The following is an 8,225-nucleotide window of genomic DNA, read 5'->3' on the forward strand; positions in this document are numbered from 1 at the left end:
CTGAATGCCTCTTGTGAACTTTTTGAAATGCATTTATGAAAGTGACACACACATGCACACGCATCCAGCTCGGCCTATTTCTAGCTGAAAACCAACTAGCTGATTCACAATTCACAGACAGAAACCTCCCAGTCTGCCATTACAGCTCAGTGTGAGCCGACACGGCCAGACAAACTTCACCAGTTCACCGCGTTGTCACTTCATGCCGCCTACTGCCAGAAATTCACTGGAATGAAAAAAATCAGAACAACACACAGACTGTGTGGTAGTGCCGTACAGGAGGGAATCTGTTGGCTAAATTAATATTCATGTAATGCATTTACACCGACAGTCACAAAGTACACATGACTGCAATAAAAACCACAGTGTGCACTTCATATTTTACAAACCGGTCAATCTTTGTGAAAACTCTCACAGTCAAGCAGTTATTTCAAGCCGAAAGCAACTGATCGGAAAAAATGGGAACTGGTTAAAAGCAGTCCATTTAAAGAGCTTTGCACAAGGTGGAGAAGTACTAAATGCTCTCATATGACAAAAACTACGCAATTCATTCTCCTTGAATTAATAAAAAGCAGAACAAAACAGCAGTGTTTTTAATTTCGATATAAAAGTCATCATAAAGTTTAAGCCAGTCTCAAATAGAAACAATAGTAAACTGCCTCCTTTTACAGTAACCCAACTTCAAGACCACCTTAAAACCTGCATGCTGAGAAGTGTTGCGTCAAGTAGTTACACACCAGCAAAGTTACATATTTAGCTTTCTGATGCTGATGTAGTCCAGCATTGCTCAATGCCATGGGCCATAACTTTAACAGATGTGCTTTGCTTGGACAAAAGAAGAGAGGAAAAATCCCAGAGCGTATCAGAGTGCAACAAGCAAAAACAAGTTACACAACTGTCTTGGGAGAAAACTGCGTCAAACTGTGAACACAGAGTGTGGCAGCCTTCATCTGACCCTGCCGTTAATGGAGCAATAGCTAATGGGAACAACAAGTTGGCATGGGCAGAGCGTGCCACTGACAAGGGTTACATAAGAGCCATTACAGGAATGACAGCCTATCAGATACAGAGGAGTTGCAATTTCAGGGAAACACCCAAATTTCTTGAGAATCTCGGGACAACAGCTCTGGTCTTGTATGAATGTAAGCAATAAAACACTTGTGCGCATGTTTTCGTTCTCTTTATTACCAGAGCGCTTCACATTTTGAAATTTTGCAACATGAGTGAAATGCATCCGCAGCACTTGTCATGTACAGAAAGACTAGCGTGTTCCTGCGTCTCAGTTTCAGATAGACAGAGGAAGGATGCACATGTGTGGAAGATGCTGACCACAGATAGACCCACTGATTTTAATCAGGAATAAAATATTCCTCGTGTGTTTTCACTTCTGCCCTCCATGCCACCCACCAGCCAGCCATAATAAGGTGACATTCCTGAGAGAACTACAGTGCTTTGTAGTGCACCCCTCCTTTCCTTATTCCTGCCCACCCCCCCACCCCAAACACACACACACACACACACACACACACACACACACACACACACACACACACACACACACACACACACACACACACACACACCCAGTATCTCTTGGTCTCTCTCACTCATCCTCTTTTTTTCCCCAACCCATCTTTGAGCTATTAACACTGCTTTGTATTGTGTGGAGGCTTGTGAAAATGGGCCAGTAGTAAAAGTAGGTCAGTGAGGAGGGATAGGAGAGAGTGGAGGAGGGGGTGAGGAGAGAGAGAGAGAGAGAGAGAGAGAGAGGGGTTATTCAAAGTGAAGGGCTGACAGAGAGAGGGAGAGAGAGAGGAGGGAGGGTTACGTCACATGCCTCTACAGTGTAAACTTGAGCAAACTGCTCAGAAAGAAGCTCTCTTGTTGCTGCCTGAGGGAGCAGGTCAGTAGCACACACACACACACACACACACACACACACACACACACACACACACACACACACACACACACACACACACACACACACACGGGTTAATTGATGTATCAGTTTGCATAAAGCTGACATTTATAAAAAATGACCTACATGGACTGATTAATCCCTCGCAGGATTATCCGTTGGAAAGCTCCATGACATTCTCATATGATCATTACTGTTCTCATCAGCATTCTTACTATTTTCACTGCTCCTGTCGAGTTTTAGGGACCTCTTATCAAAGATTGAAGGCTACTAATTATTTTAGTTCCTTCTCTTACTTGAGTTTGGGTGGGGAGATGTTTTTGCTGTGCGTAGATGTGTACCTTTGAGGAAGACAGTGACGCATGACATTACCAGCTGCCAGCTTTCCTTCACATACAAACTCTAGACATGTTGGTTTGACCCAATTTGGATGTTTTGCCTCAGTGTTTGCCCACACACACCACTTAAATCCACATGTCTCTCAGGTGTGTGCACAGGACTGTGGATTTTGGCTGAGGAAATTAATGAAAGCTGCTAAGTGCGTAGCGAGGACTCGTTTGTGTGTGTGTGTGTGTGTGTGTGTGTGTGTGTGTGTGTGTGTGCGAGGGGGGGGTGTTGGCCCTGCGCTGCCTGCGGTGATCAACAGCCCTGGCTGGTTATGTAACCAGGATGCTGCAGTATGTAGGTCAGCAGCACAGGGAGAGGCAGGGATGGGGCAATGAGAATGAAGCTGAGGAATGTGTTAGACTGTGCGTTTGTACCTATGAGTGTATGTCCACACCTCTGTTTTTCAGGTTTGAGTCACTTCAGCCAATTGTCCACACACACAGAGGACATGCAGACTTAAATTCAGGCTTGATGCTGCTGAATCTCATTGTGCAATGAGGCTAAACTGGCCCAGCTTTAAACATCAACTTCACAGCCTCTCAATGGTTTTGTGTCTTCTCATGTGAAAAGGAAATATTATAATAATGAAACAGTATGCGCTTGTTAGCACCAACATGCCCTGAAGGGCAAATGAATGTCTGGACTTGACTCAGTCAGGATAGAGAGCTGGTGTACTGTTGGAAAACCTGGAAAAAGCTATCAAAATAATTCTAATCATGATGAAAATAATCTGATATCATTCTCATATTACGCACACAGGACACATGAGCGACGGTCTCTGAGAAGTTCTCCAGTTAAAGAATAAATAACTCTGGAATGCAGTTAGTCAATTATTAAACACTTTGCATTTGCAGCGAGGTTTATTAGAGTCGTTGATAAGCCTCAGGTACATCCTCTGAATTTCATTTCCTGTAATTATTGCAATCATTTGAATAAAACTGTGCCATTGTGGATCACTTTATGTGTCTTCACCGACTGCGTTTGTAATTTCAAGCTTTTAAGATTTGTCTTTTTTTACATTTCAGCTCAATATTTTTGCAGCACATGTTTTTTTTTTTTTTTTTTTTTTAAGTTTTACCGTATGTTTCTATATTTATAGATGTCTATTTTTATATTTCTGGAAGTTTAGTTTAGTCAATGCTGACAATTTCAGAATGTCAAATAAAATAAAAGTATATACCACACCACTGAGCAGGGTGACGCCAGAACAGATATGGAAAGCTATGTACTGTATTGTCACCAGCAGAAATGGGCTTCAGATGGGGTACATGCCCGCAGGAAGCCTGGAAGAGAAAACAGAGCGAGGGGAAAAAGAATCCTCTGCTGAACATGCTTGGTTGGCTGCGGTTCAGGAGAGAGTTATGTTGCCTGCCATGACCCATTCAGTCCCTGCTGCCTCTGTCCTACACAGCACTGTAAAATAGGTCAGTGAACGTCTGCGTGTGTGTTTGTGCACTGCTACAGATGTGTGGACAACAATGATTTAAGGACTGCCAACTTCAACGACACACACACATGCATTTACATCACAACGTAAAAATAGGCCACAAGAAAGTTGTGCACTTTTGAAATGAAAGTAGGCCAGCAGGAATAACTGCGTGTGTGCATGTGTGTGTGTGTGTGTGTGTGTGTGTGTGTGTGCGAGAGAGATGAATCAGCTCCATGTTATGCAATACTAAACCACCCTTGGGTCTCATTACCATATCTTGTGCCCTTGTGCTACAGGAAGTAGCGCATTGGCCTACGCGTGTGCGTGTGTCTGTGTGCGCGCACATACACACATCATCTGCCCATTGAACTTGTCAGGCTGCTGAACCTTTATTTATTGACTGTTTCTGCATGGCAGCTTTGTAAAAAAAAATCTCAGAATTATCATTTTTTAAAGGATGTGTTTATGTGTTTTAAATAATTAATAATAATTAAAAAAAGTTACATTTTAACAATTCAATCCTCTTGGTCTCTCACTTTCCTGTCTCACTGCAGCTCTGTTATCCAATAAAGGCTCAAAGGATATCTTTAAAAAAGTTTCAACTTTAAATCAAGTGCGTTTAGAAATTGATGAGAATTTGTCAAAATATTTTAATCAATCCAACCCTCAGTTCTTTCAAAGTTTAAAAGAATAGTTTGGCATTTGGGGAAATATGCTTATTTGCTTGCTGAGAGTTGAGATGAGAGGACTGATATCGCTCTCATGTCTGTATGCTACATATGAAGCAACGGTCCGCAGCCTGTTAGCTTGGCTTAGCATAAAGACTGGCTCTGCTGCTGGAATCTACTGTGCTGACGAGACTCCAGGTTGTTGCTGCACCCATCCAAGGAATAGTCTGGAACATAATCCCCCTGGAAAGCCACAATGTGTCTTTTGTACGCTGAGTTTTTAGTAGGAATTAACAAACAAGATATAACCATTATATGTGTGGGTAAGGCAGATTTTGTTACCTTTGGACAGAGTCAGGCTAGTTATTTCCCCCTGTTTTCAGTCTTCATGCTAGGCTAAACTACCTGTCTGCTGGCTGCATATCTACATATCTACCTTACAGACATGAGAGTAGTATCAGTGCTTTCATGTCACTGTCAGTAAGAAAGAAGATAAGCGTTTTTCCCAAACAGCTCCTTTAAAAGTGAGGAACTATTCCTTTCCCTATCTATCAGTCTAATCTTTTTCAAACCAAAATCTATGCAATATTCATGCTACGTGATGTAACCATGAATACTGATTCAGTCCAGACCCCAAAGTTTCCCACAAGCTGCCAGAGAACTCTGACTCAGGTGTCATGAATGTTTCTTGCCGACTTTCCCGTAAAAAGATTCGGATTCATGAGCAATTTGCAGATATCTTACCGACACCAGAGGAACACTAATGGCCCTTGGAATGAGGAGCTCAAGTGGTCGTTTGCAAATCCAAGCTGTCACATTGTTCCATAAATATTTTAACTGGAATATCACTGGAGATCAATAAAGTTAATTAAACACGGAGAGGAAGTAGACTACCTGGCTTTATAAGACACTGTGGTAGCACTTTACAGGCTATAAGGGGTTTGATGTTGTTTGTAATAAAAACCTGTTCATTATTAATAAAGCATTCATTAATGCTTTACCCCGGGAATGAGTATAAATAAATAAATAATAATAAAAATAAGCATGCATATTTAAGAGGAGTACGACTGTATCCATACTAATTTAACCTGCTCTGTCTTTTTAGCCCTCAGCTCTTCAAAGGCTCAGGAGTGACTTTGTCTGCTGATGTGACTTACTGTTAAGATGTCAAGTGAAACGCCTGTCACCCATTATTAATGACGTTTTCTCCTTAAGCCATCACGTTTGCAGTCAAAGGGTTGCATATTTTTCAGTTAGAGATAAGTGGAGCCTGCTGATCGTTCCTCCTGTTCACACGGCCTGTGTAGAGATCCCTTGTTAGCCGAGCTAATGTGTTACTATCCCTCCACTCTGCTGCTGCGCTCAGCAAGGACACTTGCAATGGGAAAGACAAATATGCAGAGTGACGAAGCCTCATATTAACTCCTCTCTCTTAACTCTTGTTTTAGAATGCATTTTCACACAGAACGAGGGCTCGTCACTTATTGAAGGCGCTTTAGGAAGGCATCTCTTCAGGTGATTACAGAGACGTACATACGAGCGTGTATCTGAAGCTGATGCTCCTCTGCAGATACGGTACACACGGCTGATGCTGCTTCATCAGGAATATTGCGCAGTTGGCATTTTCCATGTAAGCCAACATTATAGGAGCTCCAGCAGCCCGACAGACAAACAACATGTTGGAGCTGTGGTGAGTGAGGTAACCTGCAGTCCTTCGTGGTGGTTATTAAGTGGATTAACCCCTTTAGATTAGTCTCAGCCATTTCTCCCATCTGTCTACTGTTACACCACAGATCTGCAACCACACAACCAGCACAGGACACACACACACACACACACACACACACAAACACACACACACACACACACACACACACACACACACACACACACACACACACACACACACACACACACACACACGAGGGTAAACACATTAGGTATTAGAAAGATGTTTACATGAGCATGTGAGCAAATCTTCTCCCACTGACCTACTGTAGTGTATATCTTTGCGTGACTGCACAGGCACATACCACACAAACACACACACACACACACACACACACACACACACACACACACACACACACACACACACACACACACTAAACATTAGCTTGCTCCCATCACATGCTTACATTGTACTGGAAACACATGCACACACAGTGGCCTCTGCCTCACATGCAAGACAACACATGCACACACATACGCGCATGCACACACACACACACGCACACACACACAGACTTATTTGTGATTAGTCGTTGGTTATTAGTCTCAGTTGAGTGAACAGGAGACATGCAACTCATGTACAGTACTGACACAATGAGGTGGAGTTAGTGACGCATGACTGCAGGCACAGCTGTCTGTATGGAGGGATTTAGATTAAATGTGTAAGTGTGTCACTGCGTACGTGTGTGTGTGTGTGTGTGTGTGTGTGTGTGTGTGTGTGTGTGTGTGTGTTTGTGTGTGTGTGTGTGACACTGCTGACAAGGGTGGGTTTAGAACCTTTTGAATTGAGGGTGGACCTAGGCACAGTTCTAAAGAAGAGGGGCACAATTGTAGAATGTCCAAAACTGTGTTACTGGTTCTTGGTGGTTCTTGACAATAATCAACCTCATTATAAATAGTAACATTGTTTATTCAGTGTAATGAATGAATGTCTAATATTGTTTGAACTGTTGAAGGTGCAACTCAAAGCACATAAATGTCTTTTACTGGGTTGTTTTTTTTTTTGGATTAAGCTTATTCTGATGAACGCCTAAAGAAAATTCACAATGAAAAAGTGTAACGACAAGAGCAGAACTCATTGCTGTCTCCTGATCAGTAGAAAAATAATTAGAGATTAAATTAAATGAACAAAATAATCTTTGCATGATTCCATGAAAACTTACACCCTAACCTTAAAATTTCCCTGCATGCTTCAGTCTGTCACACACACTGCGATGTGTCAAACAGCCCTATAATTACCTCGACCAGAAGGTAATGTTGTCAGTCCCATTGTCTGTGTGTTAGCTGGCAGAAGTCCTAAAAAAAAAAAAGGACTAGAAGCAAAATGATTTTTCCTTGGATTTTTTGGTCCAGTCTGCACCTGCAAATAGGCCACACCTCTTTTAGCATAGAGACATTTCACCATTTTGATTTCAGCACACTTTTTGAACACTCCTGTTATAAAACCTTTTGATATGTGCTAGAAATAATGAAAAAAAGCTACAAAATGTACTAATTAGCAAATTTTGGGGAGCAGGGCTACTAAGCCCTATTTTATTAGAAATGGTTTCCAATTGATCTCCTGATCACCATAACGCAGCATTTCATGCAAAATGATTTACATGATAAGTCCAGACATAAACTCTGACCCTGGCCCAGAAATAAGTCAAGTATGACTTCTGGAACTTCTGAAGCTCTATCAAATGGCTCTTGTTCTCTGCTCCCGCTTATCCAGGTTGATTAATATTATTCTTAACTCTAATTCTGCTCACCAACCATATTGAATACTATTTTTTGTCACTTTATATCTTTATGTGACAGTGAACTGGGAGATGCTGAAATTCTTGGATGGTGCCTCCTCACTAAGCATTTCCATGTTGACTCTCTGAACTTCTGATCCCAAACAAATTTATATCCCTCAACTACTAAACCAAACGACTCATGAGTTCTGCTGCAGGCCTCATTTTTGCCCTCCATAAAACACAAAATCAAAATCATCTATAACTAATTTCAGAGGCTCCGAGTGAATCTTCTGTGAGTCAATCGGAAGTGAAGTGAGACTAATTTATATTCAGCTCTCACATGATACCAGTTGACTGGATGATAGTCA

Source organism: Chaetodon trifascialis, chromosome 2 (genome assembly GCF_039877785.1).
Source record: "Chaetodon trifascialis isolate fChaTrf1 chromosome 2, fChaTrf1.hap1, whole genome shotgun sequence".
NCBI classification, from domain to species: domain Eukaryota; kingdom Metazoa; phylum Chordata; class Actinopteri; order Chaetodontiformes; family Chaetodontidae; genus Chaetodon; species Chaetodon trifascialis.